We start from the raw sequence: 9,558 nt of genomic DNA, 5'->3' as shown, positions 1-9,558 counted from the left end.
GCCTCATCAAATTTAAAAGTATTAACATAGTACAAAGTATATTCTTCGACCTATTGGAGTTAAACTAGAAACCAATAAAGATATGTGGAAAATCCCCAAATATTTGGAAACTAAATAACATAATTTGAAAAACTCCATGGATCAATGTGAAGTCATAAGGGAAATCGAAATATCTATTGAGTTTAAGAAAAATGAAAACACAACATATCAAAACTTGTTAAATTCGGCTAAAGCAATACTTAGGGGAAATTTTATTGCATTTCATATTTATACTAGCAAAGAAGAAAGATCTAATCAATGTTCTAATCTCCTACCTTAAGAAACTACAAAGACAAGAGCAAATTAAATACAAAGTAAATAGAAGAAGACAATAAAATGAGAATAATGAAATTACAGAGAATAAATGTAAACAAAAGTGAGTTAATTGAAAATATTAATGTTATAAGCCTCTAGCCAGACTCATTGGGAAAAAGAGAAGAACAATTGGTCAATATCAGAAATTCTTCATAGATGCAAAATCTTCAATAAAATCTTATCAAATTAAACCCAGAGATATACAAAGAGTATAATATCTCATGATTAAGTGAGATTTTTCCTGAAATGCAAGATTGGTTCAAAATTTAAAAATCAACCAATGTGTTTCATCATATAGACTTTTTAATAGACTTAAAAAGAAGATCATGTAATCATTGCAAAAGATGAAGGAACCCTTTTGATGAAATGTAATATCCATTTAGTATAAAAAGCAAATTAGAAATTAGATGGTACTTCCTCAACCTAATTAAATTGCAACAGCTACAGCTAACCTTATATTTAAAGGTGAAAGAATGATAAGGCCAGGATGTTTTATTTTACCTCTTCTATTGAACATTATACTAAAGGCTCTAGCCTGTGCAAGCAGACAATAAAAAGAAATGAAATGCATATAGATAGGAAAAGGAGGAATAAAAGTGTCTCTATTGGCAGATGACATACTGTCTACAAAGAAAATGTTAAATACTCAAAAAGGTATTAGAAATAAAAAGTGAGCTGAGTCAGAATGCCAGTTTTCATGCTATTATAGGAAATCGACCGAATTTTAACTAGCAAAAAAACTTTTTAAATTTAAACTTAAAAGCAATAGTTATGATAGCACCAAAACATGAATTACTTTAAAAATATAATTCTAAAAAACATATACTACACCTTTATGACAAACAAACACAACTATATAAACAGGGAGATGTACCATGCCCATGGAGTAGAAGACTCAATGTTGTTGAGATGTCAATTTTTACAAATTACAATGACAGCCTAACTTCGATACTTGCATTAAAAAAAAAAATAAAGAATTTGAATAGCCCAAACAATTTTTGAAGACAATAAAGAAAAAAGCTAGAGGGTTCACTGCACCTGATTTCAAGATTTACTATAAAGCAACAGTATTCAAGAGGGCATGATATTGGTTAAATGATAGACACATACATCAATTAAAGAGCACAGAGAGTTCAGAAATAGACCTACATAGGCAGGGTGCAGTGGCTCACACCTGTAATCCCAGCATTTTGGGAGGCCAAGGTGGGCGGATCACTTGAGGTCAGGAGTTTGGGACCAGCCTGGCCAACTTGGTGAAATCCTATCTCTACTAAAAATACAAAAATTAGCTGGGCATGGTGGCAGGCACCTGTAATCCCAGCTACTCAGGAGACTGAGGCAGGAGAATCACTCAACCCGGGAAGCAGAGGTTTCAGTGAGCCAAGATCATGCCACTGGACGACAGAGCAAGACTTCATTTCAAAAAAAAAAAAGTGAAGAAATAGATCTACATGGATACACAACTGATTTTTGACAAAGCTGTCAAGGTTATTCAGTGAAGAAGGACGTAAAAATGGTGCTGGAAAAATATAATCTTCATACACTTTAAAAAATGATTTTGACATATACTTTAAGTCACATAAAAAATATCTCTAAATGGACTATATCCCTAAATATAGAGCCTAAAATTTAAACATTTTTAGAGACAATTATAGGAGAAAGTATTTGTGGCTTTATTTAATATAAAGCCTTCTTATATAGAAAAATCTAAGCATGATTTCAAAAAAATGTTTTTAATCAAAATTTTAAACTTTTGTTCATTCAAAAATTTTGTTTGGAAAACAAAAAGACAAGCCTTTGACCCAAACTCCTGACCTCAAGTGATCCGCCCACCTTGGCCTCCCAAAGTGCTGGGATTACAGGTGTGAGCCACTGCACCCTGCCCATGTAGGTCTATTTCTGAACTCTCTGTGCTCTTTAATTGATGTATGTGTCTATCATTTAACCAATATCATGCTCTCTTGAATACTGTTGCTTTATAGTAAATCTTGAAATCAGGTTAAGGGAAAATATTTGCAAGAAACCTATCTGAAAGAGAACTGGAATGCAGAATAAATTTTAAAAATCTCTTACAGCTCAATAATAGTAAGACAAGAAATCCCCCTCAAAATGCTTAGCCAAATATTTGATGAAACAAATCACCAAAAAGATACACAGATTATTATTATTATTAAACACACAAAAAGATGCTTGATATCACTAGTCATAAGGTGAGTAAAGATGAGTATCACAACTAGATACTACTACATACCTACTAGAATGGCTACATTTTTTAAATCACAATATTAAATACTGGTGAAGAAGGAGAGGAACTAAATCTCTCTTACATTGCTGGTGAAAATGCAAAATGGTGCAATGACTTTTTAAGACAGTTTGAAAGATTTTCATAAAGTTAAACATTCACTTATCATACAACCCAACAATCTCACTCCTACCCAAGGGAAATGAAAACATGTTCACATAAAATCTTGTGTATGAATATTTTAAAAATGACTTTATTTGGAATTGTCAAAAATTGAAAATAATCCATATGTTCACCAACAAAGTAAATGGATAAACAATTTGTATACATCCTTACAAAGTAATACTATTTAGTAAGAAAAGGGAATGAGCCATGCAACAACATGTGTGAATCTTTAATATATTAAGTGAAAACAACCAGACTCAAAATGCTACATACTAAATGGTTCTATTTTATGTGACCTTCTCAAAAAGGCAAAACTACAGGAAGAGAACACACAGACTGGTGTTTTCAGGGGATATGTGGGAAGACCACTGGCTTCCCACATGCCCACTGAGGTGTGCGGGAATTCTTTGGAGTTATGAAGACGGTCTATATCTTGATTGTGGTGACAGGTACATGACTCTGCATTTGTCTAAATGAATAGAATTGTAACTACAAATAGGGTATATTTTGTTGTATATAAATTATACCTCCACAAACCCAATTTCCAAAAAAGGTATATTGCATTATGAAACTGCTTATATCATTCAAGGAGAAATGCTGTTACTGTGCCAATATTTTCCTGTAACCCAAATGGTATATGTCAAGATATATTGCAACTATTTATTTCAATTTGACTGATTTTAAAATCTTCAAAGGGAGAATGCTATCTATTATTTCCCTAAAGCAATTAAAGGTAAAGCTGCTTTTTTTCCTTATAATTCATCAACATGTAAATTAATATTTTCTCTTCATTGACTAAATGAATCCTGCAGCCCCCTTTTTCATGGATATACAATAGAAGTAAAAGCCATAGAGTTAATCTAGTTTGTAATAAAGTGCACTAAACTGACCAGTAAACAATAAAATACTGTTTAGTTAATACCCATTTAACCTCAAAATCAATTAAAGAAGGAATTAATAGACAGTATCAAAGCTGTTATGCATGCTAATTAGAGGAATGTTGAGTCATTTTTCCACTTCATTCTTAAGGATGTGAGATCTGTCAATACATCCAATTAGAAATACTCATGGTTGATGCTGGCCTTACATTAATTGCTAAAGATATTTACTCATTTCATTCTTTGTATTTCTTAGTTTTGTAATATACAGTGAGAATCAAGTACATAAAACTTAAAAAATAAAACTATGAAATTATAAGAAACATCACCTATAAGAACCCGGCTTGAAATATTGGCAGCAAAGTGCTTTAAACTAGTACGCATTTTGAAAAAGAAACTTAAATATAATAGATAAAAATAATACACTATTGCAGGAAATATTCCTAATTTTAATTGTGAAAAATAATATTTGAGTTGAAGTACAAGTTTCCACATTTTTGAATGCAGGTAAATATAGAGAACAGAATTTTTTTTGCTAGCAAAATACAGGACAGTAATAGATCATAGGATTTTCTCAACACTTTGTCAGCCTGCTCAAATTGGTCGTAAGATGGCAAAAATCAGTAAGTAATAGAATAAGTCAGCATGACTTATCTGCACAGCAAAACTGCACAAGTTGATAACAAAAAAGGCTTGTTCTGCTCTTTTTAGGCTTCGATAATCCATGCAGAACCAGGACAATCATATTTGCAGATTTTGAATCTGATTTACCACTGCCTTCCAGACATAGCTGCCCAAATGGGATTCATGTAACCGCAAGACCATCTGTAAATGCATACTTACATTCCAGTTATCCCCTGTGAGACATACTCCATGAAACTCACAGTCCTTGGTAGATGATTAATCTCCTCATAATCTTTTGGTTAGATCTAACAATCTGTCCCTTCACCTTCAGAATTTCTCTCAAGAAATGTGGAGAGTATTTCTATCTGCCTATGTAAAAGCAAATATTTTTACTGTCATACTTATCTGTGTTAAAATATGTAATCTTACTAAGAAAATTTAACAAAGACTACATTTAATTTATTTGTTTCTTTCAATGGCAGTGTCTCCTCCATTTAACTAACTTTAACATCTTAAAATAAAATCACTTTATGATTAGGAAGATTGCAAACAAAAGCAACGCTTTTTAGTAAAATGTTCAATGATAAGTCTGGTGAATCTTACTCCTTAGAAATCCTGCCACAATGCAAATGTTTTAACAAATACAAATATGGAGTCCTTAACTCAGTGGAACAAGTGGAGCAGATGTTTCTAGGACTGGTTAATTTTACTACTTCCTAATTCATACCAATCTTTAAATATTTTCTCTGGCACAACCATAGAATGATGACCGAAAAATACATTGGAAAGTTCTTTTTGTTTCCTAAATTGAATTATAATAATATCTTAATTTAATTGAGAGTTTCCCATAAACATGCTAAAATTTTAATATAGTACACAGACCCAAAGAACCCTCAAATATCTGTGAGAACTGTGGTGTTTAAAAAAAAACATAAATGCAAGAAAATGGAAAATTTATAGTCCCAACTTTTCCCAAAAATATAAGATATAGATAATATTAAAACATAGTTCAGGATGCATTAAAATAACATAAAACTTGCTATAGTTGGTGACCAATTTATCTTTATGCCTATTGTATTAGTTGCACACCAAGATGCACTGAAGTAACTCAAAGAGTCAGCATCAAAGTATCAAAATAAGCATTAGGGTATTTGCATATTTATGCTCTGAGTCATAAAGACAGTTATAAAAACAGGGTCTTTGCAAAATCTGGAAAACCAATAAACAGTTGCGGAGCAATGATGTGTTTTAATATATGTATTATTAGTGGATTCAGCTTTAAGACATTTTCACTTAAAACATCTGTTTCTCAGTTGCACTCTGTGTGCAATGGTATGATTATTAGTGGTCTTGTTACTTCCCAAAATATAGAGTTTGTTATTAACTTTGATAAGTATATAATTTCACTTTGCTCTTTCCACATGTGTTACTGATATAAGATGTATTGCTTGTTTCTGTTTCAATTTGGCACCACTTACTATTGTTTTTGGTGAACAATTGAATTCACATTTTGAATGTTTTTCCATGTGGATTATGAAGTACACAATTGGAACTAAAGAAAACCTCCAGCAGATTTCTGTAATATTGTAGAGTCCATGAAGCAGATAAATACAATGCATTGGCTCTGAAACAATATTTTTACCTCAAAAAAGTAATGAATATATCACAATTTTAACAATATTAATTTGATATGAAATATGTAGATGAGCTATAACATAGTTGGAGTGCATCCACAGGATTCTAGAGGCTGTGATAAGAAAAACATGGTTCTACCAATACGCATACAATTTTCATCCTAAAATAGCAAGTACTAGAGGAAGCATATGGTTACTTGAAAAATGGGTTATATTTGTTATCAACTTATTTGAGTATTTTTACATGAGAATTAAATATGTAACTAGTTGTTAAATACATCCTTATACATGAGAAATTAACAAGTCTTTCCTTCTTTCTCAACTCGCTCCCATTTTTGTCATATAATGACTGAGACTGTAGACTAGACAATTATTTGGTTGATTTGGCTGGTTACGGCTTTATTTAACTTTTCTTTCTTTTTGAAAATGTGGCTTGATAACCAAGTAAGTAAGCAATTTAAAAAGGTTTACTCAGTGTCTGTGTCAAGTGCTGGGGAGACAGGGGAAGTTAGTGTTCTCAGTGGAGACCAACATGAACAGTGGATATTAAATTCTGGAGATTTCATTGATTTGGGGATATTAGGAAAGTTGTCTTGATAAAGTATCATGTAACCTAAGACCTGAGGATGCTCATGAATTAACTAGACAAGAAAAGATGGGAGAAGATCAAAAGCATATGTAGGAGACAGAGAAGAAGATATTGAGCTTTGAAATGAGAGGAGCACAGCACATGATAGAAGTTGAAAGAAAGCATTTGAGACTGTTGCGTAGGGAAAGGGTGACATTCATGTAGGGAATGGAAGAAGGCGTTGGTAAAAGGGGAACATCCCATGCAGTGCCTCTCGGGTCAGAGAGATACTTGGAATGGAACTAACAGTGTTGTCACTATCAGCGAGATGACGACATTGAAGAGAGAGTAATATGATCCGTGGTTGATTTAAAATACACCTGGCTACATTGTAAAGAGTGGATTAGATTGAGGCAGGCATGAACTGGGAGCAACAAATTAGGAATGTAGTTCAGAGTTCTATTCAAGAGACAGTAACAAATTAGTCTAGGATGGTATCAAGGGGATATGCAGAGCTGGGTAGACTCAAATACATGACAGAGAGTCTGTAAGACTCATTGACTGATTGAGTTTTGGAAAAACTTAACAGAAAGAAAGTAATGATAGTTTCCAGGATTGTTTCACTCTCAAAAACTCAGTTGACAGATACTCTATTATTTTTCTCTTGCTGCATAACAAATTACCACAAAATTTTGGCTTGAAACAGCACCCACTTATTTGTTTACAGTTCTGTAGCTTACAAGTCAGGCATGGCATGGCTGCAGCCTCATCTCAGGGTGTCACGAGGCTGTAATCAAGATGTTGACTGGGCTGTATTCTTGTCTGAAGACTCTCAAGAAAACTTGTCTTTCAAGCTCATTCTTTTTGATGAATGTTAGATCTTTGAGATTGAAGGACTAGGGCCCTGTTTTCCTTCCTAGTTGTCAACCAGACGGCTGTTCTCTCTCTAAGAAGCCACCTGCATTTCCTTATCATGTGGCCTTCTCTATCTTGCAGGCAGCAATGCTATGTTGAGTCTTTCCCATTCTTTGAAATTTTGACTCCCTTCTCCACTTTTACAGGGCTCAGGTGATTACTTAGAGACAACTGTACCATATGACAACTCAATAACACAAGTGAAATCGGTGTTGTTCACAGTCCCAGGGGTTACAGAGGGCATGTACACCAGAGGTTGTGGCCATCTTGGAATTCTGCTTACAACAGGAGGTGACACAAATGAGATGGAGAGCAGTGGAGGAGGAAGAAGGTAGAGAGGAGAAGATGAGTTTGGGCTTAGATAGGATGAGTTGAGAAATCCGTGAATATTCAAGTGGAGATAAAAGTGTGCTGCTGGGGAGGTGACCCTGGGGTTCAGAAGAAAGGTCTAGTCCAGAGGAAGAGAAATGAGAGTAGTTGGCATATAGTTAATAGTTGAACCTAGGAGAGTGGGTTATATCAGCTATGGAGAGCTAAAAAGGTCTAAGCCTTGATAAACTGCAATATTGAAGGAATGAGTAAAAATGGAAAATTAGTGACCAACGAGAAAAGAATCTGCTGACAGAAGTTCCAAGGAAAGACAGAACGCTTAAGGAAGTAGGATTTTTTTTTTTCTGTGTTAAATCTTGCTGAGGAATCTATTAGGAAAAAGACTGAAATATACCACTGAGGATTTAGTGACTCAGAGTTAGTGGTTACCATGGACAAAGCAGTTTCAGTAAAATGGTGGGTACAGAAGCCAGACTAGCGTTGTTTGAAGAGTAAGAGTCAGGACATGAAATCAATGAGTTTTAGACAATAATTGAAGTGATTTTGCTCTCCAGAAAAGGTACATAAGTCAGTATTTTGTTTATTTCTTTTAGGATGTGAGAAATTGAGCATATGTAAGCATAAATGAAAAGAATTCAGGAGAAAGGAGGAGAGTGGAGAAGGAGAATGTTACATTTGTTATCAACTTATTGATAACAAATTGAAACAAAAAAGGTAAATGATGGGAATCCAGGTGAGGTATTGATTTTCTAGAAGTAGCTCTATCATTACAACCTGGCCAAGGGAGGAAAGGATGGGTGTGAAAGAAGAAAGTTTATATTCCCATCCATTGTCTAAGTAAAATAAGAAGGAAGATAAGTTTTTGAGATTGAATGAGACAGGACTGAACTGAAGGTTTAAGGAAGAGAAAGTTTACATTTGTCTTTGTGGTTAATGGGAAAGGAATCTAACTAGAAAAATGTCACAAGATTACTTGCTAGGCTTTAAACCCCAAAAAAAGGACAGATTAACAGAGGAATCAGTTGATTTGTTTCTACATTTTCTCTAGTAGCACACAGCTACTATTCCTAGAGTTATGTATACAAACTAAAAATAATTATATTCATTAAAAATTGATATTTTTTGCCAAGGAGTTGGAAAGGAGTAAACGGGTTTTATGTATTCACAAGAAAGTGGTTTAAAAGATGGATCACGGAAGCCATAACAAATAGAAGAGATAGTAGGGGGTAGCTAATGGATAATGCATAGGGAGAAATTGAAATTGATGTCTCAGTGAAATAAAAGTTGCCAGTTACAGTGTGAATAAGTAAGCATTTTATCTAAGAGGATGAGAGTATATTGGAGGACTAGAATGTCCGTATCAGTGATTTCAGAGACAGATTTGCTCTCTATCTTATAATTACATTTAACTTTATTTACATTGTGTTCTATGTTTATAAGATTTCAATACTCACTGCAAATTATTTCATACCATGACTTCCCTTTTTTGAGTCAGAAATTTTGTTTAATCTCTTGCTTGACTGATAAAACTCTCTATATAGGTTTGTATACGTATATATGTATGTATATGTGTATATACACACACGTACATATGTGTAAGTGCCCTTTCTCTGTGTATGCATATATATGAATGTATACATATACAGAGAGAGAGAAGAGAGAGAGAACTTACCACATTCATTCCAGCCACTTTGTTAAACACTTTATGTTCATTTTCTCATTTCATCTTCACAATAAAGACACGAGTGTGTTAATTTTACAGATTAAGGAAATACTTAACTATAGAGGTTAAGTAACTTACCCTAAACTACAGCCTATTGAGCTAGAAGTATTGAAAAAGGAACAAAG

The 9,558-nt window shown here is 33.6% G+C and overlaps 1 long non-coding RNA gene across 1 annotated transcript in view; it reads right to left on the bottom strand.

Annotated features, from left to right (window-relative positions):
- Nucleotides 1-4,495: 4,495 nt before the first annotated feature.
- The window catches only part of LOC129472305 (uncharacterized), a 50,077-nt gene continuing 45,014 nt past the window's right edge, over nt 4,496-9,558 (bottom strand). Inside the window, exon 3 of the long non-coding RNA XR_008653873.2 lies at nt 4,496-4,632. This is a non-coding gene — a long non-coding RNA (uncharacterized lncRNA). The remainder of the gene's footprint in view (nt 4,633-9,558) is intronic.

This window comes from Symphalangus syndactylus, chromosome 2 (assembly GCF_028878055.3).
Source record: "Symphalangus syndactylus isolate Jambi chromosome 2, NHGRI_mSymSyn1-v2.1_pri, whole genome shotgun sequence".
NCBI lineage: Eukaryota > Metazoa > Chordata > Mammalia > Primates > Hylobatidae > Symphalangus > Symphalangus syndactylus.
This window is presented reverse-complemented; position numbering and strand designations above follow the sequence as displayed.